At 37.3% G+C, this 26886-nt stretch overlaps 1 protein-coding gene across 2 annotated transcripts in view; it reads left to right on the top strand.

The window, feature by feature from the left end:
- Positions 1-26886, top strand: part of STEAP2 (STEAP2 metalloreductase) — a 266317-nt gene that overhangs the window by 285 nt on the left and 239146 nt on the right. The window lies entirely within an intron of this gene.

Raw genomic sequence — 26886 nt, 5'->3', positions numbered from 1 at the left:
AAGGATCTGCAGCATTTGGGTCTAATCATAATGTATGCCTTTCTACGTGTGTACCTACTTAGTAGTTTGATGTGCTGGTTATTTGTTTCAAAAGTATAACCATTGCAATATGTATCGCGTAAGTTTGAACCAATAGCCCTAAATGGTGATTTATTGTTCAGTTTTAGCAGAAAGGAATAATACTGGGTTATGATAATAGTAATATGGGATTCATACAACAGTTTGAAATCATGTGCGACACCTCTCATTAATTTAATTTGTAATTATACCATATGATATGTGTCAAGCAGACATGAGATATGAGACTGGATTATGTGGACGGAATCGGATGCAAAAATGATGTGTGCAGATTTAAGACATTTTACTATGTTCATTGATTTATGGTTTTATTATGTTTCATCTGATGGTTTGAAAAAGTGCACTCTCGCCGTATTCTTAGATGCTGTTTTGAAAGGCAAACAGAATGGCAGAATCACAGATTTCGTAGTTGGTGTTTTAAATAGATACGTGTGCGCTTCCCTTATGCTGAAGGTATCTTGGCTGTATGTGAAGAAACGCATTCACACTTTTCAGCTTTCCCTGATAATAGCTCAACATTTTGATGTCTGTCCCTTGTAAAAAGCTCTGATTTTTCTAGACAAGCTGCTGGTTTACATTTAATAAGTAATGATAATGATTGCACTTGTATGGTTATTTTACTTCAGAATATGCACGTAAATTAAAGTCTTATTCTGGGAATTTTTTAAATCAGTGGTGCTAGTATCAGGGCCGGTGTTTGCATTTTGGGGCCCCAGCAAAGGTTAAATTGGGGGCCCCTAGGAAATTACAGTCTTAAGTATCACCCTGTCACTGCCACACCTCCTAAGCAACCTTTTCAATCATGCTGCAAAATTTTAGGTGTAGTACTCATAGAATGACATGCAAGTAGAATACTCTTACGTTGCAACAAGCCTATGTAAAACACTTTGTTGGCCCATCTCACAGAGACATTTGCAGTTATTGGAATTTAGTTGCAAGAATGATACATTACAACTCTATGCACATAGCAAGGCTAAGTGAAATGGCACCCCAGGCACTGCCTACTGTTTTAACCCCCCCCCCCATCCTTCAATGCTTCCCTCTGTTTCCCGGTATTTTGAGCTCATATTATGCATATTATTTTTTTCTTCCTCTTCATTTTGCCTTGTTTTTCAGCTTTTTCAAGAACCCATAACTTTCTGTATGCTCTGATGTGCATTTTAAAGTTTTTTTTTTCTTTTTATACAACCTTTATATTCATTGATTGCTTGAACCGAAATTATGATGAAGGAAAGAAATTCAGTGTTGCTTTTCAGTTTTAGCTTTTCTTACATCCTTTCAACACACCTTTCATAACCAAGGCAGCCCAGTAATAAACATTTAGAAAATAACTCAATTTAGCTGATGCCCACAGAAGTAATAGGTGTTATGTATGCTCTGGAATGCATTTTAGAGCTTTTTTCCCAAACTTTCAATCCAATGGTCGCCAAAACAAAAATCATGAGTAAGAAAAGAATTGCAGTTTTATTTTTTTTTCTTTCAAGGAAGGCCTAAGTTGTCCCCAAAGTGTAATGTTCAAAGATGACAAAATAGTAGTTACAATAAACTAACAAGAAAATGATTTTGAGGATACACGGGTCCCATCTGTGAATATTGCCTACCTCCCTAACCCCCCACCCCCCAAAAACGTCACAGCCTATGCACCCCTCTTGTGTTAGATTAGGATGAAAGCAGAGATTCAAATTGCTGCAGTCATTTATTTCAAGTGACTGCTGACATACATATGCATAGCATGCCTCCTCACCCCAACCCCAAAGTCAGCCACCTGTATAAGTGCCTAAGGTGTGACTGTGAGGAAAGTGAAAAAAATAATGATTACAGTAATGTAGTCTATTTTTTTTGCTCCTAGAAAGTACACTGCCCCTACACAAGCTATAGTAACCTTTATTGTACTCCTCTGAGGTCTGTGAGAAAAGTAGAAGAATCAGTGACCACACTGTACTCAACCCAAACACAAGCTATAATGACATCCTGGGCACATCTCTAAGGTTTGACTGTGATAAAAATTAAAGAAGTAATAACCACACAGTCTCCATCCACCCCACCCCCACTTAACCGATAGCAACTTTCTGTATTCAGGGCTGGTTTTAGAATGGACACGGTTGAGAGAAGAGGCCATTATCACCTTTATCCTAACAGGGTCATATTACAGCCCTGCAGTTTAAAGAGTGTAATCAGGAAATGTTTATCTAACAGTGTAGTACCTCGTGGGCGATACCGCGCAGGTTAGGGCGTGTCCATATTGATTGGCATGTCAGCGCACATTTGTGCGACACTGAGCGTTTCCCCGTTATGCCTAAATACTGTATTAACATTAACTGCAAACTTCAAACCACTATCTATAGTGACATCCAGGTTCTTAACTTGGTCAAAAGCTACAAATTTCCTTTTAAACACTAATCTTATTCCTTGGATGTTCCAAAAGTTTATTATTATGTATGTTTTGCATAACGTGAATACTCCAGTTTTCTGCAAATTAGAGTACAGCAAATCCATGTTGTCTTGTAATCTACAATGCACCCTCAGGTTGCTTAATATGGCTCCTATCTTTCTATTCCTACATTTTATATGTTAAAAAGAAAGTACCCCATTTTGGAGCCATGTGGACCTCACAGATCTGTTTTGACAACTGAACAGTAAAATTATTAAACCAAATATAGTGGAAGTCGTGCAATTACTGAATGTTCGCTTGACCACAGTCTCACCATGCAATTAGTAATGTAGCTGCCCCACAACAATCAATACCTTGTTGCACCTTACCGATTGCATATGACATAATCCGGCAGACAGTTGTTTTACTCTCTCAACTATCTTACTCTGTTCTTTCAAAATCTCATGGAAGCTGCCTCTGAACAATCTAGTCATTTCTCTGTGTGCAACGTTGTAAGATGACCATAAAGAAGCCAAATATTTATAAATATAATATATAGCCAAATAGTTGAGAATATATTTATTTATTTAGTACTATTCACATATAGATAATTTGTAACAACGTACTCCTTTGTTTTCCGTTTCCCACGTTATATTATTTACGGTCATAGGGAGCTAAAGCTTATCTTGGCAAAGAACGAAAGCAAAGCACAGAACCAGTCCTGGATATTTCATCACAGGATGCACACAGAAATCATGATCATTACAATAATGGCACCAGAGTAACCGCTAATTTTATGTGTTTCACTTAACGTTATTTAAAAGGAATGCTCTGTTTACCCTTCTCATGTCTTGTGCAATATATGTAAGTAAATAAACATGGTTGTGGCATTAAAAATCTGTCCGGTGTTTGAATTTCGTGTCTCTGCTTTTTTTGGTATAATGTTTACTATGTGAAATGGACCGATCGCAAACAAAGGCTTTTTATTACTTTGTTTTTGTGTTTTATACATTCTGATGCCAATGAAATGCTTTCTCATGCCTTTTGCAATATATGTAGGTATTTGTTTTACCATTATGTGGCCTTTTGAACTATATGTAGTTATTTTTCTTTAAATAAACTTGGTTGTGGCATTAAAAATCTGTCCGGTGTTTGAATTTCATGTCTGTGCCTTTTTTAGTTTAATGCTTAATATGTGAAAATGACCGATCGCAATCAAAGGCTTTGTCTTTATGTTTTATACATTCTGATGCCAATAAAATGCTTTTTACTGTTTTGTTTTATTAATCCAATGTAAGCTACATGACAGCTAATTACTATTAACGTAGCTAGGTAAGTTGCGGGTGTTTAGGGGCGGGTTTGCTACTGCGCATCCTGCGAGGTACTACACTGTTAGATAACCCAGGAAATTAGTACATTTTTTTTCTCCTCATTTTTCCCAAGACAGCAGCAGCTTTTGTGGGGCCCCCACACAGTCAAGAATGACTAAGGGGGATCCCTGCAGTCACGGGTATTGCAGGTACCTATATCTGGCTATGTTAGTTTTAGTTAAGAGACACACACACACACACACACACACACACACACGCACACACACACAGACACACAGACACACACACAAGCATACAAAAGCATACAAAAGGAGAAGATGGATTGATCTTAGTGATCAGTTTTCTCTTGCTTTTGTGAGACACTTTGGTTGATGCCTGGAGTGTGGGGACGTGTCAGTTTCTGAAGCCACAGCAGTACCATCATTGTCCATTAGGTACTGGTGCAGCATGAATGAGGAACCACTTTTCTGTATGGTAAAGTGGGGCTGGTTTTGTCTCCTGTTTCTATTCCTTCCTTTTAGCCGGTTCACTGCAGTTTAAATTTACAATATAAACTGCATTTGCAGATTCCCTGCTACCCATCCTTTACCTTGTCAGCAGTATCGACTGGCCCGTAACTTTCATTTTAATAATTGACAGATTTTTCACTCTCTCTCTCTCTATATATATATATATATATATATATATATATATGTGTGTATATATGATTCATGCTTATATTTTTGTATTAGCTTTGCAGAAGACATGCCTGTGGCAGTGAGAAAATGTTTTTCCCTTGCCTTAATTCAGTGATGGGTCAATTACTTGTGCAAAGAGGAAAGATCCTGAGTATAATTTGGAAGGCATGTGATGTAAGAATAGTTCTTGCTTCAGGGAGGTAGTGTTAAAACTTTGGGACGTAGAAGCAATGGTGGAACCTTGATCAAAACAGAGATTCAAGGATGCCTTGGACTTGTGGAAGAAACTATGGGCTAGAGGAAGAATAGAGGCGATAGTTGAATAGAGGTCACAAGCAGTATTCCAGCAAATTCCACGGCTGTGGGTTTATCTTCTTTTGACATCTTTAAAAATCTGTTGACATCTTTGTATATTTGTATACTTCTAAGAGAGAACAGTTCTAGATTTAGGACAGCAGCTGTGTTTTGAAGGTTTAATCGTTCACATTAGTGACATGCAGAGATGTTTCAGTGGTATGTAATTATATGTACTTTTCGTTTGACGCCTGTAAGACAGCAGCACATTAAGCTTTCTAGTTCTGTTAGGCTCTGTCTGTAGTACTGATGAGCTGATGATGACTGAAAACATTAGTAAGCCAACATTTGCAGCCATGTACAGGCTACTGTCATCTCTTCCATTGCTTATTGATAATAGTGGTTAGGGTCTCGTTGCTGTATTATTAATGTGAAAACAGAAGCTGACTACTTACAGAAGCATAGCGAGTATTTTCCTCCTTTTTGTGTCCCTCAGCAGAGTTTAGATTATTGCAGTCTTCTCTGTGCCCTTTCGTTTCCATAAGTGCACTGAATTATTCACTTTAACTGTCAAGGCTTTCTAGGGCTGGAGCTGGGAAGTGGCCTTGCCAAAAAATACCTAAGATTACATAAGCAGACTGTACCTCTCATACTGAGCTGCTTATGTAGTCACTCTCTGAGGCTGTACAGCTTTGGAAAAAATATATAAAGTAACTGTCTTTACATGAAACACTGTTCCCCCAGTCTCTGAAGATGTGTGATCTCACACTTTAAATGTGCATGTGTGAAATGCATGCTGGGGGGAAGGTGGCCCACTGCAACAACACTAAAATTAGTCTGGTTTAATGTGTCTGTAGTGCTGATTGGAATGCTGCATATTTATTTTATTGCAGAATTAGCTTTTAGAGATTTTTCTTTAAACCTGTTACTTAAATTTAACTTTATTCTTCTATCTGTCACCTTCTGTTAGAGTTTCGTATTGTGCAACATCATCTTCATTATAGTAATACAGAATGCTTACAGTTTGTTGTGTTTGCTCAGTGTCTGTTGTGTCATACATTGTCTTCTTTATCTTACATATACTAGGCATCAAAACATATGTGACTAGATGAGTGACATGCTTACTTCACAAGCTAAATGTAACATAAATGAGGTCCCTGTCTAGCTACAGCACATAGTACAAGAGGCAAAAAAGTATGTACCGTACTGTAGATTTTATTATTCAGAAACATTTCCTTTGACAGTGTTACAGTTCAGTTTTTTGTGGATTTATTTAGTTTTACATCAGAAATAGTTAAGTTGTAAGCAGAAGAACTGTTTTCTTTGTTCCCATCAACAGTGTTTGTTGGCCTGCCTCTGTCCTGCATGGCAGAGTTTTCCTGTTTGCAGCAGCAGTCACTGCATGGTGGGTATGGAGTATCACTTGCACTGATGTTGGTAGTGTTCAGATAATTTAAAATGAAACATAATCATGTGATCGGATAACATATTTTGCACAGCATCATCATGAAACTTCTGCGTATCATTCTTGCAAGATTGTGTAGGTCTGTTTTGCAGTCACTGTACTTTAAGGAGGACTAAGGCTATGAACTGTCAATGGCATCATTAGTGTCCATTTAACTACAGCATGACTCCAAGTAACTCATCTAACCAGACACCACTCTCACATTACTGATGCAAGAGAAATTTTTGCCCAGTGGATTTACTATACACATTGTCAAAAGAAAAGTAACATGGAGTCATAGTCGGTATCTGTCCTTACATTTTTTGTCATACTTAACGTACTGAATTTGAAAAAATATATTACCATAAAAAGACCAAAATGTAAGGCAGTACAGACATATTTTATTACATTACAGCAGTTGAGATTACAACTTTGATTATGGTCATTTAGAAAATGAAAGGGAAGGGAAGTAAATAGTGTGGGAAGAAATAGACAGGGAATTGTTATGACTAGGCTTGTATAGGCCCTAGGGCCGATAGCCTAGTACCAACCTATGAACCAATGAAATATGCTCAACATACTCTGTACCTCAGTTTCCACAAAGTAAAACTGATTGAATGTCATTAAAGAAAATAAATGTGTTACTTGTGTTTCTGTTGCATAATACCTGTGCTGCACATTTTAAAACACACAAAGTATGTGCATGTACAATCTACATTTTCTTCCTTTCTACATAACCTTCTAAAGTTGTGTGTCTATAACAATTTTTTTACATTTTTCTGTCCCTGTGGACCAGACCATCATCTCCCATTGGTGTATTACCTGTATGTAAAACAAATAGTATTTGCAGGGGGGTGCATCCCCCAGTATAGGGACCAGGCCTGTCACACTGTAGTGGTGATGCTCTGGTTGCATTACCCTAAGAGAAAAGAAAAGCTCAGTTTTATTGGAGAGCATTGCATGTATTCTATCTTCAAAGCAGTGAGATTTTGCATTTTGTATGTATACTTAGTAAGGAGTGCAGACAGTACCCTCTCCCATATCAGTGGAGTTCGTGTGCAGGGTGGGCACAGCATCTTCCTGCTGCATAAAAAGTACCTAATTCCTTGTTTTTTTCTGATAACTACACATTTCTGGTTGTTTTCAGTATTCTGTAATTCAACTATATTAGTAAAATGTGTTTTGTTTTTTTATTCATTATTTAGTTTTCAATGTTTATTAATCTTGTATGAAAGGGATAGATTTTATGTCACTTATCTATATAATCCTTAACAGTGTGGAACCTCTTTTATATAAATGTTTTTTTACAAGATTATCATTTTGGACATGCCCTTCAGATTTCCTTTTTCTCCCATTTTATATGAGCATAAATATCATTTCTGTAATGATTATGAGAACTATATTGTATACATTTGCCTTAATAAAATAAGTGATGAGATGTGAGACTCATTCACTTCACAGGTTGAATGTAACATAAGTGAGGAGAGAGGCAGTCTGCAGTTCATGACTTTTGTCATTTTGGTATTTAACATGACATTGACTTTGCCAGTTTCAACACTTTGTACAGAGTTTAGACCAGTAATATTAGTTTATGCTGTGTTACAAGATGAAAAATTGCACAGATGACTGCTACAGAAGCATAAGAGGGATGGGAGGGACCAGTAAGTACACTTTTCAAAGTTGAGACATGGGCATACAGCTGATATGTTGCTTGTATTACAAATGTATTAGAACTGTATGTCATGTATATATATCAAACTAGGTTTCTGCAGATGTGTGTTGAAAAGATATTTTATAAAGTACTGAGCCCTGCCGGAAGAGAACAGAAATGTACATGCACTACTGTAACTGTTTAAATGTATATATTCTCCCCGGGCCTCCGCTGAAAACAGGCTCTGTGGAACCTAGTCGGACATTCCCGGTCAACAAATGTTAAATAAAATAAAATAAAAATAAATAAAAATATATTTTAATAGTGGAAACAGTGGAAAATGGAACACAGAAGGTTAACTTCAGTCCAGCTAAATGCTAAATACTGCCAGATTCCACCAGTGGGGGTTTCACCTGGGATAGAGTCAGATGACAAGAAATTATGTCATTCTGCAAGCTATCCCAGCAGTAATATTCAAAATATTAATTTGAGGAGTCTTTGAGAGAGACACAGCATTTGGTATTCTGTGCTGGACCTGACAAGAAGACTCATTCACCACACATTTGCCTTGCTCGTAAGTAAATTAACTAGGATATAGTAATTCTCTTAGATTTAGTCAGTAATATAGTGAAGCATAGCATTTTTCTTTATTTATTTGAGACTGTCCTGCAATGTTGTTTTAAATATTTCCTGTGATTTTGGACTCTGATGTCACTGTAAATATGTATTTAGTATTGTGTTGTTCTTGTATTATTTATTATTAAATATATTTAAACCTTTCATTGTGGCTGATCTGTAGAGAAATATTTAATTTCTGAGAGTACTTGCATATTTATTTGGTGACACTGTGGGCCACTGCTATTAGCCTTGCTCTTGGTCAAACTGCCATTTGTATTGATAGTAACATTACACAGTAAGATTGGACACCCTTTGTTAAGGGTCTTAAAGTAGTTGATAAGGAGCTGTCTGGTGGCAGTGACAACTACCTTATAGTCTGGGCAAAAGGGGGCATAGCAAGTAAACCTGTGCCAGCCTTTCTCAGGTGTGTGTACGTATAAATCAAATCTTAAAGAGTGTGTTTGTCAGCTATTTGGGCAGGGACACATTGCACTGATTGGACAGAGAGGGTGCTGGAGGTCTTGGCTTGGCCACTCAGCTGAGATCTCAAACTTATAGCTGTGCCAGTGGGGAGTCTTATTGGGGATATGGAGAAAGAGGGAGAAACCAGCCCCAGAATGACTGTGGTCTTTGTACGCTCTTAAGGGAAATTACACTTGATGCAGAAAGCACTGCGGTGGTGGTGCTGCGGTAGCGTTGTCGCCTCACAGTAAGACGTTGTCCTGTTCAATTCTCAGCTAAAGCATCTTCTGTGTGGAGACATGTGTGAATGGGCTTACCTTCGTTGAAGGTTGTGCGTCAGACCTGGTAACTCGGCATGTAAAAATCTACTGCCAATCATTAGCGGACCGGAGTTCCACTGTGGTGACCCCTAACTGGGAACAGCCGAAAGACACAACAACAACACTTGATGCAGAAAGCTGCATCTGGAAATATTGTGTGTGTACCTTGTCATCCTCTCAGTGTATGTCCCCCACTGTTGCCAGTGGTGAGGATCGAGGCCCCTTGATTACTGGTCTAGTGGTGGGGTGTCAGAGTCCCCTCATCATTATTGGCGGCTCTGCTCCAGTGCCCCTCATTCACACCATGTCTGCCAGTCATTATTCTACCCCCTTGGAGTTCTTCCAGTGTTGCTAGGGCTGGTCCTGTTTCTTAAGGGTGTCCTGGCGGCCATACCTCTCAATTGTCCAGATTTTTGCAGAATGTCCAGATTTTTACCTCATATTTTTGGTCTGTTCCTCATAAAATGTGTGCTTTTCTGACAAATAATTGAAGATTGAAGTCACTAAACAATAATAAATAATGGTAGACATTTAAGTTTCAGACTTTATATGCTTCAGAAAATGCATAATAATACAAAACGTGTTATTCTAGCAACTATCTAAATTTATAGGAGTAATATTTAAAATCAGTCCCTATTTTTAGGCCTTTATCCTCTTATTATTTTTGGCTTTGTGCATATTTCTTGGTCTGAGAGGTTGAGAGGTATACTAGGGGCTCAGCCATCAGTGCTTCTGTCCAGCGGGATTTTTTGTGTGAGAGTGTTTTATGGCTTACCAACTTATCCCTTCCCCACCCTCAGTCTCATTGGTCATGTCCTAGGGCAACTCATCTCTTTGACCCATGCCTTCCGTTAGGGAGGGTCACCAAGTGCCCTCCCTCAGGATGTGCATGCCTCTCCCACCTTTCTTCTCTGTCAGTTGCCCAAGCTGCTAATCAAACCCGGGTTATCTGGAAAGTAGTTAGGGCTTTATCCCTCTATGCCACCAGAGCAGCCAAAAATTTACAAAATCTTTTAATTGTTTTTAATGTTTGCTCAAATGGTATGAAGAAGAGATGAGGTCACTGTTTGTTTTGGTCTTGTTATTTATTCACTTATTGCTACAGAATAATTGATGAGGGGAAGCAAAGACTAGCACTAAAGATTGTTGATTACTAAAATAATGACATGATAACCTAGAAGAAATAGCATTTCTGATAAAGAATATTGCTAGAGGTTTCTGGATAATTTTCAGAAGTAAGGATGTCATCCTCAGATGAGGGTACTGTATTTTTATTTCCATCCATGGGCTTATATCCCAGTGTAGCTTTATTTTTTGTAATATGTTCTGCTAATGGTTCATGGGCTAATGTGTTAAGGGGTGGCATTTGAAGCCTTATTTTGTCATTATGCTGATAGAAGAGGAATCAGTGCATGATCCTTTTTAATTGCTGCAGAATGTTATATAAACTTTGAATTAAATGTATAAATTGTATTGGAAATTATGTTTTGTTTAGAATTAAACTAATATATTTCCAACTTATAGGTGAGAAGCTTTTTTTGCATCTAAACTACCTAAGTAAAACTATTCCTTTAGTAGAATTTGATGCAAGTTAACAGCAAGGCTGTTTTGTTATTGTCTTGTGTTTACAATTTGATGAATTAGTCTGGGCACCTTATGTATTTTTTTCTAAATAATTTTTAGTTATTTTACACAGATGAAGGTAAATACAGTAGAGAGTTGATTACCTGAATGTCGATTATCTGAAATGTCAGTTATCAGAACCAGCCTTCCAAAGTTTTTGGGTAGGAAAAATCATAAAGTCTGAATATGTAAACATTATACGTATTCACTTGAACATGTTTTTTGAGCTTGTAGCCAGCTTGTGTGTGAAAAATATTCTTTACTGTCCACTGGAATTTCTGAATGGTTGAAAAGCGTATTCCCTGTATGCAGAAAAAACAAGATTTTAGAAGTTTTTTTATCCAGTTCAATTATATGTTTGATTATCCAAACAGTTTGATTATCTGAACTATCCTAGGTCCCAATTAGTGTGGATAATCGACTCTCTACTGTTCATATACATAATCCAAACCATATAACAGCTCAGGAATAAACAGTTATCTCAAAAACATGAATACGGTATCATGATGAAACTTTTTAAAACATATTTTAGAGTCCTCATCAACACCACATTTAGCATACATGTTAAAATAGAAGGCTGGAGCATAATTTGCCCACTGTTAATTAAGCAAATATTATACCATGATCCCCCCAAAACGTGCACGCTGATTGGCCAGCGTGCCCGTTGTAAATTGAGTTATACTAATGGAAAAAGGTCCGCGGACTTTTTCCATTAGTATAATGTTAAATGGATTTAACATAGCGAGACAGCAAAATAAGCAACGGAGATCTCCGTTGCTTATTTTAAAGCTGTCTCGCCATGTTAAACCCATTTAACATAGCGAGAGAAAGCAAGAGGTGCGTTGCGTTTTTTTGGTGTCTCGGTATGTTAAATGAGTTTAACATAGCGAGACAGTTTTAAAATAAGCAACGGAGATGTCCGTTGCTTATTTAAAACTGTCTCGCCATGTTAAACTCATTTAACATAAAAGCAACGGAGATCTTGCTTTCTCCGGATGTACCGCGCAGGCGCCGGTACATCAGAACTGCCGCGGATGCCAGACATCTGCGGAAGGGCAGTAAACAGGCATTATACTATGCCATTATTTAAGAAAAGTAATAGTTTCTTTTCTTAAATAATGTCATGGTATAATAGCAATAACCACTTCTATTTACCCACGGTTGGCTTTGTTTGGTCCCGAGGGCGTAGCCAACCGTGGGTAAATTTATCATTACCCACACCCAGGCGTGGGTTATTGCTATATTATAACTTACTGCATGTATTTCCAAAGACCCCAACTTCATGGCACTATGTAGTGTGCCATTCCTCTGTGGGGTATGTCTAGCAGGTCTTTACTACCAAAAAATACACAATGAGGAACCTTGTTTGCAGACTTTGAACAAACCCAGACCACTGCAGCTTCTTCAGAGAAACAAGTTAGACAAAAACACTACATCAGAAATGACATATTCCTGTTTCCTGCGAACAGTTGTATTTAAAACACATACAAAGTGCTGCATCCCACATTTAGAATCATTTTTACAACAAGAAATGGATTCAATTATATGAAAAAAGATCTCAGCGACTTAACAATAATATGGATGACAAACAGATGTCATTACTATTTACAATAAACTACTATACAAAATATGTAAGTAGATCTATCGAAAAATATACTCTAATACTCACTTAAAACATTAAAAACAAATTTGCCTTGTATGAGGTGTGTATAAGGGATAAATACTACTCATATTTGCTCAGGCTTAGTTTATTAAACATTCTATTTGTACTGTAACAATGCAGGACGACCTACAAGATTCAGCACGTGAGAATCCATTGTGTCTTCCTACTAAGACCACTAAGACTAGGTTATAAACCTGACTGTTAGGTTAAGCAAGCCCTGAATAGTAGACGGTCAAGTCAACTAGCTAGACCTAATGTGTTAGTACAAGATGCTGATAACACGCAACACTGCCAAATCATCCAATATGTGTTGCCTGATATACGGGTCAGACCTAAAGTCAGAGAAAACTATATAGTAACAGTAGGTTTTACCTAAAATAACTTTTTAATTTAAGAACTGGGGCAATGTTGCAGTTAGTGTTAAGGCCAGGAAGACAGAAAGCGTCCAAGCGCAACTGCCAATCCAGCTCACAGTTTTCTAGTATTAGAGATTTATAACCTAGTCTTAGTGGTCTTAGTAGGAAGACACAATGGATTCTCACGTGCTGAATCTTGTAGGTCTTTCTTTCTTTCTTCCTTTGTCCTGCATTGTTACAGTACAAATAGAATGTTTAATAAACTAAGCCTGAGCAAATATGAGTAGTATTTATCCCTTATACACACCTCATACAAGGCAAATTTGTTTTTAATGTTTTAAGTGAGTATTAGAGTATATTTTTCGATAGATCTACTTACATATTTTGTATAGTAGTTTATTGTAAATAGTAATGACATCTGTTTTTTGTCATCCATATTATTGTTAAGTCGCTGAGATCTTTTTTTCATATAATTGAATCCATTTCTTATTGTTGTGTGCTACAATTATTCTAAATGTGGGATGCCTTTAACTTTTAGCACTTTGTATGTGTTTTTAAATACAACTGTTCGAATATGTCATTTCCTGATGTAGTAAAGTGAGTGTTTTTGTCTAACTTGTTTCTCTGAAGAAGCTGCAGTGGTCTGTAAAACGCTTTGGTTTGTTCAAAATAAAAGCGTCTGCAAACAAGGTTCCTCATTGTGTATTTTTTGGTCTGACTTGTTTGAAAGCAGTTTTTGAGGTCTTTACTACCACCAGAATTACTAACTAACTTCCTTTTCACCCCTAACGAAAAAAGTCAGTCTAATCTAAACTGACTGCAGCCTTCTATTACTTTATTACCATTTGCAAAAGTGTTGGTCAGCAACACCTGATATCTAGTTAATGTACTTTTTATGTGCTGTTTACATTTCCTTTATATCAAGTTTGACAACACAACATTGCCTAATGTACTGCAGATCGGTGTTAATCTGTTTTCATGTAGCACAATCCATATAGCTGATATCCATGTTAACATTATTGTGTATATTTACACACCAAAACCTATTTTTGTAGCATTATATCTGTTTTGAGTCATCAGTGTAATGCTAGAACAAGAGTCAGTGTGTCAAGCTAAAATATCAGATAGGATGCAGTCCCTCTTCTAACCAAGATAGACAACACACAGGGCACCTGTGTGCATCAACAGGCTGTATAAGCTGTAAAAGTGTCATTCAAGCTGATCTGAAAAATCAACAGAAATACGGCCTTCCTTTATGTAAGCACCTTCCTGAAGCTGTCCTGCATTAGTTGGCCTTGTATCCTTTATCCATGGTGGCTTTGTATACTGCCAGAAAATGGATACTGCATCCCTCCAGGTTCGGTGATTGTGCTTGTGGTGTTTGTGGCTGTGACTGCTTCATGGGGTTCCTTTATACCTAAAAGCACCTCTTGGGCACACAAGTGGTGTGGTTCCTTTTGAATGGGTATTGATGGCTAGCAAATTGGCAGTTATGGCTAGATCACAGTTCATAAATATATTAATATGAAATTTTTTGTCTCTTACTTATTATTCCTGGTTCACAGTTTAGGACATTGATAACTACAAATGAAAAAAGCTGTATAGCAAAAGACAAACAGCTTCATCAGTGAAGGCAGAGAGCTAGGAAAAAAACACAAAGCAAATCTGAATAAGTAATGAATCAAAAATTGTTATATTTATTTTTTGTTTGTTTATTTACTGTATGCATGTAAGTGCGTGTGTTTGTGTGCGTGCGTTTTCTTGACTTAATTAGTTCTACTAGACCTGTGATCTATTTTAAGGGGAGAACTGAGGACCTGTCCTGTTCAGGGGTCTGAGTCAGACAAATGATTGGTGCCCCAAAACTAAATGTGGAAAAATGCATAATTTTGCCTTTGGGAAGTCAATTACCTCTGCAAATTACAACATTAATAGCACACCTTTGAGTGAACTCAGAGGTGAGAGATCTAATTCTTTAGATAGATAGTAGCCTGAACTTTGATCACCATTTGTCCACAGTGGTGAGGAAGTCCTTCTATGTAGCACAGCTTATAAGTAAAGGCATGGCATCTAGATCCATGGATGTTATAGTCCTACTGTATTCGGCTCTCTTCAGACCAGTAATTGAGTACAATACACCTTTCAGTATGTACTTGACCAAGCACTTGCAACAGCTGGAGAGGCCTCAGAGGTACCTTATAAAGAAAATACAGGATATAAACAACATGTCCTATGCGGATCGACTAAAAGCCCTATCCCTTTACTCAGTCTACTACTGATTAGTAAGGGGTGACCTGTGCCTAACCTACAACACGTTCCCAAATCTAGCATTGATGGCACTGTTACACATTAGCAAGACAAACTGCATGAGGGCCATTTAATCTAAGGATGTAAACCTGATTTGTGACACAAACAAAACATGCTGGAGAGACAGATATGAGTCTCAGAGATTACCCTTTCTCTAGAACAAGCTTTCTATTCACATAAAACAGAGCCCTTCCCTGACCCTCTTCAAATGCAGTTTAGATCAGTAGATGGGGAATTGTAAATTCAGTCCTGGCATGGCACCCTTGTCCCTAATGGACAGCGGCAGTCTGTAAAATATGCAAAGGCATAGGCAGAAATTGGGGATCAAAAATCAGGTAAATTTGGGTAACAGTGCCTAGGGCTTGTAAGAGCCCTTGAGCCATTAGCCTGGTACTCTCCTATGAATCTGTGTTCATACTTAACTGGAAGAAATTATTCAAGGTGAGTTATTTCATCCATTGAAGCAGACATCATCAGAAAAGGGGGAAATAAATTAATCAACACTAGTCAAATGTTTTTCAGAGTTGAGTTAAATACCGTAGCAAAAATATTACGTATTAACATTTTGTAGAAATCTAGTCTGTAAAACAGCAAACTGTCTAATCAGAAGGGAAGCTGTACAAAGGGGAACATTTGGTAACAGTTAAGAGTACAAAGGAAGCGGGTGAAAGAGCAGTTTGGTGGAGCAGATGTGTATGAATTGTCCAGCCACTCAGTTGAAATGCTGCGGGCAGGTCCACCAGTGAGACATCTTGAAAAATTACTGTATATCATTGTATATTGGTGTGAACATTGACTTTAGATGATTATCACTATGAAGTGACACCCTGACCCCTTGTGGAAAAAGTTGTTGTGTGGATGGATGGATGGATTTGTGTATTAATTCCTGTTTTTCTGGCTTCTGTAGTGCATGTATTTTAATAGCATACCATGTGTTTCCATCACAGCCCACAGATAGCTGTGGAGTGTGCTTGAATTTTGTATGACTTTAAGCTACTTATTGGCCTTCTGTATTGTGCATTGTGTTTATCTTTTGTCTCCTTTTCAAGAAAGAACTATCTTAGGCTTTATTTCGCAGTATTTAAATACATGGAAGTGAACCTTTCTTAGGCATTCCAATACTAGCAACACACCCTGTTTACTGTTATGCAGGATGTTGCCTCCTTTCCACACTAAAGTGAAGTGCCACTACTTTGTTACAGGAATGGCATGTCCCTTACTAAGTGCTGTCATTTTGTGAAATGGAATAGTACCACGTAATTTGCATGATGTGATACATAATTGTAGTCAGTTGCAAGCAGGTATTCAACTTATTAACAGAATACATGTAACCGTAGCATCTGTCAAGAGATCATTCACCATACTGTCAGCAGAGGCATCTTAGGGACCTGCGGATATCATTGTGCAGGTCTGTCTAGTTATGTGATTTGTAGTTGCTTTGTGGAAACACCCTTTATCATGCAATTACTCAGGGACAATGATCTGTTTCTTATGAGATGTGGTCCTGTAGATGCCATTTTGAAAAAGGATGCCCAAATACTGAATATTTTCCAAAGTTATGTACAAACATTGGCTGGAATTAAGAAGGGTTTACTACAAGAGGTAAGTGTTACCATGAGTGTCTTTCCTCTGATTGTAGCCCTTTCCAGTTACCACACCGCCCCCCACCACACTCCTTTTCCATTAGAAGGACATAAGTGCAAAGGTTGATTGGTCCCACTGCCCATGATGTGTAGTAGAGGTAAACAAGGAAGTGGCTAATGTTGATTAGCCATGTCTACCTTGAAAATGCCTGCAGCCACTATTTATGTTGCCAGGAATTACTTGGATGTGTAAATTATCAAATTGTGTGAACAATTTAACACATCCAAAAGACGGTGGCAACCCATAGACTTCAGTGGAAGAAGTGGCAATGCAGGTAGGTTAAAAAAAACAACTAAACAATAACAAAAGTCCCAAAAGAAGTGTTAACAAATGAAAATGAACTTAAGAAAAACACAGAATGAGAAAAACAACACTGAAGATTTATAGTATCAAAACAGTTGTGCACTTTCGGCTATAAGGGCCTTCATCAGAATCTTCAGAGTTGCTTTTCTCATTCAGTGTTTTTTTTTTTTTTTTGAAATGCAGGTAAGTTCAATAGAGACATAGGGGCGGGGTGTGTGTGCAAGTATATGAGTGTGCATGTTTGTAGGACTGCATGACTCTGTGTCTGACGCGTATGTGTGTCTGTGTGACTGCCTGTTTTGAGTGCGTGTGTGTCTCTGTGTGGGTATGATTGTGTGTTTACCTTGGTGGTCACAGGAGGGGGATTAGAGAGGGGATGGAGAGTGTGTGTGTGTGTGTGTGTGTGTGTGTGTGTGTGTGTGTGTGTGTGTGTGTGTGTGTGTGTGCCTGAAGTGTGGTTCTGTAACTGTGCATTTTTGTCCAGAGTGGGAATTTTGCATTCACCATAAACATGCCTTTCAGGATAGAGCATAAATATTCGTAATATTTATTTATTTGTTTAGTCATTTATTAGCTAACAGAATATGATGATATGAGTCTAATAGACCCTTTTCAATGCTGACTCATTCCCAGGGCTAAAATGCAAAAATAATGCCAGGCACTTTGATGTTAATGCTACTGTTAACTTCCTAAGATGTTTCCGTATAGCAAAAGTGACAAAAGTGAAATTAGGAGTGAAGCTTATGAAGGCACTAAATCATTTGGCAGCAACAAGAATTGTTAATTAATTTAACACCAGAACAACCGATATTATAATCTGTAATTTATGGATCAAAGAATATATTGTTAGATTAGCCTTGTAGATTTTTTACACATAGGTAGTCGGAAGAGTTAGTGCCAGTTTTCAGTTTGAGGAGGAACGTCTTAACTGTATTAGTGGGAACAGGCTGTAGAGGAAAAGTTGGTGAGGTAGAGGAAGCAGTGGAGTGGGAGAGTAAACATGAGTCAAGGGGGTGAGGAAGAAGCAAGGAGCTATTACAGGTGGAATGTGATACTGGTGAGCCATATGTTGTAGTTGGGACACACTGAAGTGTTTGAGGCAATATTTTTATGCACTGAATGAAATGATTGTTAAAGATGTTAGCTATTTGTGTGTTGTTATTTTCTGGAAAGGGGTTAGGGTTAGTTTATTTACCAGGATTGAGAATAGATGAAACAGATGAGATAGATGACCAGAACGTCTGGGGGTTATGTTTATTAGTGGATAGTGTTGTGTAATAATGGTTTCTTTTGTTGTTTGTTGCTGACTTTTTAGTCAGATTACAGAGATGCATGTAGTTATTTAAATCTGGGGGAGATTTAGAAGTGTGCTATGGTTTCCATGTCTTATCTCTAGATCTCATAAGGTCTTTAGTAGTTTTGAATAACCAAGGTGCATAGTTATATTTAATCCTTTTGTACATGGTGGTGCCAGACTGTTTAAAGCACCAAGGAATGTTGAATTGAAGTGATTGACTGCAATATCTCAAGGAAGAATTTTAAGTATGGACCAGTTAATGTTTTTTAAAATTTCAGTTAGAGAATGTTGGTTAAAGTTAGAGATGTTACGCATAGTTTTGCACTGATGATCTTTTAAAAGGTGGGAGACAGTTCTAATAGCAGAAGCAGGGAGGTGATCACTCAAAGTATCAAGGAGGATTATAGCATTGGAGAATTTAGTGGGGTCAGAAACTAATGTCCAGTCAAGTATGGAACTCTGGTTGTTTTACTGGAGAATCTAGTTGGGGTGGTGATGAGTTGGGTGAAATTACAAAGGTTAATGCTTAAGCTAGGGAAATTACAAGAAAGGTTCTGCCATTTTATATTGACAGATTGATAGTTTCATTGTGTATGGTATTAGACATCCAGGATAGTATGTCCTCAAGGATAGGTATGTTTTGACCTGGTGGAATACATATAACTGTAAGACATAGAGATGTGGAGTTATTTATTTTTAGGAATGTGATAAGGATTTCTGCTGTGTGAAACTGAGGAATGTTTATAATATAAGTAGTAATGTTAAGAGAGTTATGATAAAAGAGGGCAATTCCTCCATCTTTGTACAGTTCCTGTCTGCTCTAATAACATTATAATCAGGAGGGAGTATTTCTGTTTCATGAATAGTAGGTTTAAGCCAGGTCTCTGTAGCAGCTAGGATGTTAGGAGTGTTGGAAATTTTGTTACATATGCTTTGAAAATTAAGAGTAAATAATTTGAGAGATTTAAAGTTAAGAGTTGTAAAGGAAGGAGAGTAAGAATTGTGGCTAGGGAGAACAGGTGGAGAGTTTGGACCTGGGATGGGGTGAATATCGCCATTGAGGATGAGATTTAAGTAGGTGATGTTAAGTATTGTTTTGGAGCTGGTACATTTTATTTTGCAAAAATAAAGCTTAGAGAGGTAGGTTTGTGTTTTAGTTTGGAATATACAATGATTCTTAAAGAGGAAATGATTGACAAAGAGACTAGGTGATATACTAGAGTAGCTTTGTGAAAAAGGTGAGTTATGTGCAGATTGTCTAGGAGAGCATATGTAGGGAGTAGGGAAGAGTGGATATAGAGCTGAAGAGTATATTAGAAGTAGAGGTAACATTGTTAATGGGAAGTGGAGGTAGATATAAGGTAATGTCGAAAACATGATGTTGTGAGTGTACAACAGATATGTGATAAAGACTGTGGTAGATAGAAGCAAAAGAACAGAGGTTGAGAAATAGAGGGTTATGGGAGAACTATAAGGATGGCTGAAAAGGGGAGGAAGAAAAAGAGATAACAGGGTGTGTTAAAGGTAGTATAAATAAGTGAAGTATTTAAATGGTACAGGAAGGAAGAGGTGTTGTTAGAGGGAGGAGCCTAAAGGTATAAATGTAGAGGTAGAGGGGGTGGGTGAGAATTGGGAGTAGGGTAGGGGAGTGGAGTGAGCCCGAGCAGAGTGTGGGCGAATGGATCAGCTAGACCCGAAGTAGCAAAGAACAGCAGAAGCAATCAGGTAAGTACAGGACTATAATTTTGCAAGAAATAATAAAAGTAAAATCCAGGGAATAAAAAGTTAGACGGCAAAAGAGAAATCTGTAGAGCTGAAAGTCTGCTTTGTGGTATGTTAGCAACTAAAAACAGACTGTTTTCTAATATAAGAACATGCCAGCCATATCATGCTGTATATTTGTTGGCAAAAAGTAGAGCCGTTGAATCAGAAAAGGAAGGTGGCTAAAGTTGGAGATGTTACTGTGATTTTGCAGTGGACCAATAGCCAACATTGCTGTGATATATGATACCAAAACAGTGATTAATAGCTCCTGCACACCAGTAGGACAAGAACGACTAAATTGGGAAAGTAACAGATGTAAAAGATGATATAAAAGGGTAAAATACCTTTGGACCCTTTCAAAGCATTTGATTTGCGACTCAGCACTGAAAAATATGAATTATAACAGTCAGGAATGGAATGATGCCTATACACCTGCAAAGGGACTAGAAGTTTGTACTACATGTTAGAGTAGCTGTAAGGAATAGGTAAATAATACCACTGGCCTTCTTAAGTAAGGCACATTGCTGTGAAGTCTTACATGTTAGTGTATTGTGTTCTGAACTTTTTGTTGCTGTTGACTTCTTTTAAAGGTTGATTATACAACTTGGGAAATTGGGAAAAGCATTACATTTACTTGTAACAGAAAATGTATGTAGATTTGTCTTAAGATTCTTTTTGAACACCATATCTCAAATTCATTTGTTATTTTCTGAAAATGTTAAGATTTTGTTTCAGATGTGTATAATGGCATGGATTTTGGAGTAAGGCACAAACTACATGTCAACCAAACTATGTTGTTGTTTGTCTTTTTGGCTTTTCCCGGTTAGGGGTCGCAACAGCGGAACTCCAGTCCTCTAATGATTGGCAGTCGATTTTTATGGTGCCGGGTTGCCAGCCCAATGCCCACCCTTCAGCGAAGGCACACCCATTCACAGATGTCTTTCGGAGGCCACTCGACTGTGGGGAGGACATGCAGACTCCACCCAGAAGGCACTCCAGCTGAGAATCGAACAGGAGAACCTCTTGCTGTGAGGTAACAACGCTACTGCTGTACCACTGCGGATGCTATGTCAACCAAACTATCAAAACTATTAATAAAAAACTTGGCTCCCTTTATAAGATTAAACCTTTCCTTACTCCACTTGCTAGAACTGCTATTGCCCACTCCCATCTACTCTCTACCCTTTATGCCTCCCCTTTATTCACCAACTTGAACAAATCTGATCTTAGCAAACTCTCTAGCTGTTATAATCACATTGCTAGATTTGCCACTGGTACGGCATACAGGACACACCACTGTCATAACCTAAATCTTTTAGGGTGGCTAGAATTGCCTAGCCTACTTCAATGTAACCAGCTCATAGTGGCATATAAAGTACTCAACCAACCTGAAAATACACCTGCATTTAAAAACATCATCAGCCCCTAAACTAACCTTAGGCCACTTCGCTCATCTAACAGACTGCTAGTTCAAACATTCAAAACCAACAACTCAGCTGGGGACTCCCTGCTTGCCAACTCTGTTGGCAAAACTTGGAACTCTCTTCTTGCTGACCTTACACTAGAATCCTCACTAACTCAATTCAAAAAAGTCTCAAAAATTATTTTTTGAACACACTGGCTATGTCCTTGTTCTAATCCTGACTAGGTCCTTCTCTATAATTGTGTGCTAAACAGTACTGTATGCTATGTAAAATATGTGCCATAATTGTTAGTCTATATACTTATGTAACTTTTAATAAGACAGATTCTGTAACTTGCTGATTGAACAGAGTCTGCAAAATGTACGTAACATGTATCGATTATATGATTTTTCCTAATGTTTTGTTTGGAGATTTTCTCCCCGGGCCTCCACTGTCTGTCCTGGTCAACAAATGTAAAATAAAATAAATAAATAAACTTTGTTAAATTGGGCTAGTCCAAAGACCCTTTTCAGCTGCTACCCAGGCCAGAAGGCAAAGTTAAGCATGTTTAAGTAATGTATATACCACTGGACAAAGTTTGACACTGAATAAATCTGGCTTTGAATGAACAATGAATATTAGTGAGAAAAATGTACATTACATCGAGGTAGCATCTCATGAATGAATATAGTATTGAGTATTAATTTGAAATTATATAAAGCCTAAATGTCATTTTAACAAAATGCATGGAAGGCTGTACAGAAAGGGTTATAATGTTTTATATACTTATAGGTCATAGATTTATAGGTGTGTATTGGGCTAATGGCCCTAGAGACTTTACAAGCCTATCCCATAGAAGTGCCCTGGCATCGTGCCGCCTGACGTTAGTTCCCAGTGCCTCTATCAAGTAGAGCCACTGGAGTGATCCCCGGGATGAACATTCTATTTCCCATCCACTCATCAAGATTTCTCTTGAAGAGGACCAGTGAGGTGCTCTGCTTGACATGTATGGGAAGTCTATTCCAGAGCATGGACAGTCTCTCGGTTATGAACCTGTCTCTCCAGCATGTTCTGTTGATTGTGGTAATGAGGATGAGGTCTCTGGAGCTTGTGGTGCGGAGGGATTGGGATTTTTTTACATGTAGCATTTCTAACAGAGCTGGGTTAGACATGGCTTTGTAAGTCAAGCAGAGATCGCCTCTAAGTAGACGACATGAGACAGAGAATAGCTGGAGTTTTTTGAGTCTGTCCGTGCAGGACATGTGTTTAAGGCCTAGGATCTTATTTGTGAGGTACTTTTATGGCCTTTCCAGCTGTTGCATGTGATTTTTAGAGGATTCCTTCCATTGGGAGGGATTAGACTTACTTCTGCTTTGTTTGGAGACAGCCACCATGGATCCCTACTGACAAAATAAGTGACTCTTATTAACTCCCTAGTAGGTTTAAGGCCTCTTCTCATTACTATTGTCATCCATTCACCTCATCTAGAGGATGAGCAGGCATTTCTAGAGATGCATCAATACTACCGGCTCATACCTTTGTTTGTTGGCTTTAATTTAGCTTTAAAACAAAAGAATTTAGATGTGCTGCCTGTTCTGTTATGCATAACCAGTTACATTATAAGGCCAGCCGGAATTGCAGTTCAGATCAGTTTAAACAGTAATGGTCTTAATAAGGAGCCCTGTGATATTCCTGAAAATACACATTTCCAGGATCAATATATTCTCCTAATTTTAGCTGTAAAGACTAGATGAAAACAAATTGTTAATCCATGCTATAAGAAAAGAGTTAACAGCACAGCAGCAATTAAAAAAAACATGTATTCAGAAGATACATGACCACATAACATACATAACTGCTTTTACTGTCTCATTGGCCACTGAGAAGGCGCCCTTGATATGCTGATCTGCAGACAGTTGCAGAACTCTGTCTGCTGTCTTGAAGTCCATAGCTTTCCTCTTACTGTAATTCACAGTCATTTTGTTATGTTGTGGCTTACTGGCTTAATGAAACATATTCCTGTTATAAGACTACAGAAGACTGAAATTCATAAAATAGAAACCATGATGCTAAAAGCTGTAAAAGACTGAAACTCAAAATCCTGAAATAATGCTGAATTTTCATATAAATGTGTACAAAAACACAAATATAAAATGCCAGATTAAAGTAAATAGTATGTTTCCACCAAGAGAAAAATAAACCACCACAAAAAAAAAAGTAAATAGTATGTTTCCACCAAGAGAAAAATAAACCACCACAAAAAAAAAAAAAAAAACGCTTGTCCTGGATTAGCAACTTCATTTTAATGTTCACAATTTTATTGTTTAACTAAGCGCTTTCATTCCCAGTAAATATGGAACTTCATCAGAACAAAATTCATATTGCTTCCCCTCCATTTCAGTACGTAACATCATGGATCACCTGTCCCTGGAGCCCAAGAAGATACTTTGTGAAAATAATGTATTCCTAAAACATATTGTGTTATGTAAAATCTATTAAAAGTGCTATTATTATTGTATTGTAAAACATTGATACATTCATCAGATTTACAATCTGTCTCTTCTGTTATAATAAACGAACAGTAGAAACTTTTTGATTGATTCTCAGGGTTTGTTCTGCATCCAAGAGAAGTTGACACTGCAGCTGTCTTGTTTCCAAACATGTCTTGTAATCACCAGCCCCACCCCCCACCCCCTCCCAGGTTTTAACCTTCTCCAGAATAAAAAAAAAACTCTTAAAACCAAGATAAGTAACTGAATGCTTAGAATACAGTTGTTGATAAATCCTTTTCCAGAATATTCCTTGAGTCTTTCCTGTATAAAACACAAAGCATAATGTGCAGCAGGCAGTGTAAACAACCCCCGTGCATTACAGTCAAATTTACTATTTGACTGCATTTTTAAAATAATTCTCAACGGTTATATATTCCACTTCCAAAATAGAGCTGTACTGGTTACATACCCTGCAGCAGAAAGTTCCCTTTTTTATTAAGCTGCATTCGGATCTCTTCTTTTTCTCCATTTTAAGACATTTTATATTCCTGTCCCTGTTATAAATAAACCTTGGTGAATATCCTGATTGATCGAGTAACTCCTGTCCAGTTTTTACTCATAATATCCCTAACAGCTCCAACCTTACTGTTGTAACTCAAAATCATTGTTCTCATGAAATCATTGTAATTACCTCTGACCATCTCCACTATGGGAAAGTGACTCAAGGGCTGGAATTTTACCCATCTTTCTTTGTTAATTTCCTCTCCTATTTTATTTAATAATTTTTCGGGTTATTCCTTGTCTTTGAACATAGCCTGTCATATGACACCAAACGAGAAAGTCTAATCATATGACCTTTTACAACATTCTTTCTTTGCCAAATCGGATAGCTACTATTGTAATGTAACATATTGTTACAATAAGTAGCTTTCCTAAAGATGTTAGATTCTACCCTTTTCATAACCTTATTTTTATAAACTGTAACATCCAGGAAATTTAACCTTTCCTTATCATATTCATAGGTGAATCTTAAAAATGAGGTGGTTTGATTAATGAACTCAAAAAATTCTTCTAATGCAGTTCTAACCCATGTACATAAAATAAATATGTCATCCAAGAACCTTAAATAATATAAATAAAAGGATAATGATCCGAGGCAAAACATGTTCTTTTTCCTACCACAACAAAGCTATATTCACAAATACTGGTGTGGCTGTTGCTCCTATTGCCATCCCAGTAATTTGCTTTTAGCAGCAATTTTCAACGGATGCCACTAGAGGTCGACAGGTGTGCTGCTAAAATCTTCACTTGCAGAAGGATGGACGGTCACATTTACTTTTTAATTAAAAAAAAAAAGTACTGTTTTTGTTTTAAAGGTATTAGCGTCCGGTCATACATATGTCTTCTCACGTCTGTGTGTACATTGTCGCACAGACATCCTGTTCTTCTTTTCTGCCCACACGTGGAAGACGTTACATTCTTGTGTCACTGCTGGGTAAGTAATAAAGATGTTTAATGTGCAAAATGCTATGAAACATTAACTATAAATGTCAGCTGGACTTTACGGTATAAAGTGTAATTCTAAAATTCAAGTGCTCAAAACTGAGGTCTTTTAACTGTTATTTAAATTATTCTCATTATTATTTTATGATTACCTTTATGAGCATAATTAGAAAGTTAGTTTTCATTCTGCATAGCAAATTCAGATCATCCTTTTACTGTGAAAATAAAATAGGTAATTGTTAATTTACATCTGGATTATCCTGTAGAGACACATTCAGTCAAGGTTGTTACGGTGAGTAAGATTCCACTTTATGAGGTTTGGCAATGTCCCTCTGCATAAAGTGTTAGGAGCAGCTTCAGTGGCACAGCTTGTGAGCAAACGAACTTCACCCTAACCGAGTAGTTTGTTCTACATCTAAGTAAGGGTACAGTCAAATTGTGGTGTAGTATAAAGAGCTTTATTAAGAATTTCAGGTTAAAATACTGAAAATTAAAATGTTAAGAAACTACCTTCACCATATCAAATGCTGACTTATGACTTCTGTGGTGTGCAATATTTTTTACTCATAACTTCTAATACAGTTGTTCTTATGATAGAACATAAAGCAAAAAAAAACTCACAAAAATAGCATATTTGCTGATATTGGTGCATTGTAATGCAGAAGTTTGAGTAGACTTTTATGATGGAAATGTTCTGAATTGGGCAGTGTTGTCATTCTTGGTTCATACATTTTGCAATTTTGTAATGAGTGTGAGTTTCAACGGCAGAAAAGTTTTAATGCTAAGTCTTTCAGGTAATAAATATAACTATTTTCTTTGTAGGTTCATTTTATGTAGTTTGCAGGTGTTTGTAAAGTAACTTTTATTCAACTGCAGGGAATTTTTTTACCTCTGCACACAAGTGTGTTTGCATGTCATGTTTTTGTCTCATATTTTTGGTCTCTTCCTTATAAAACATGTGGTTCTCTGGCAAATCAGTGTGGACTGAATTTGAAAAATAATGACAGACATTTAAGTTTCAGACTGCATATCATTCAGAAAATGGATGTTAACACTAAACTTTTTTATTCAAACAACTTTCTAAGTTTATACAACCAGTATTTAAAAATTGTCCCTATTTTTGGGCATTTGTCCACCCATTATTTTTGGTTACCACAACTTTATTCAGCTACTTTATGTTTGGTATCAGTCAAAATTATACTTATTTTTTTTTGTAAGATCGGCAAAAAATATAGTATATTTTTTGGTGTTCCTCAAGATTTTTGTAATTAGTTTATGTGTGCCA

The sequence above is a fragment of the Protopterus annectens genome, chromosome 3.part1 (assembly GCF_019279795.1).
Source record: "Protopterus annectens isolate FY-2018-M chromosome 3.part1, PAN1.0, whole genome shotgun sequence".
NCBI classification, from domain to species: domain Eukaryota; kingdom Metazoa; phylum Chordata; order Ceratodontiformes; family Protopteridae; genus Protopterus; species Protopterus annectens.
The sequence above is the reverse complement of the archived record's forward strand: the minus strand, read 5'-3'. Positions and strand labels throughout refer to the sequence as shown.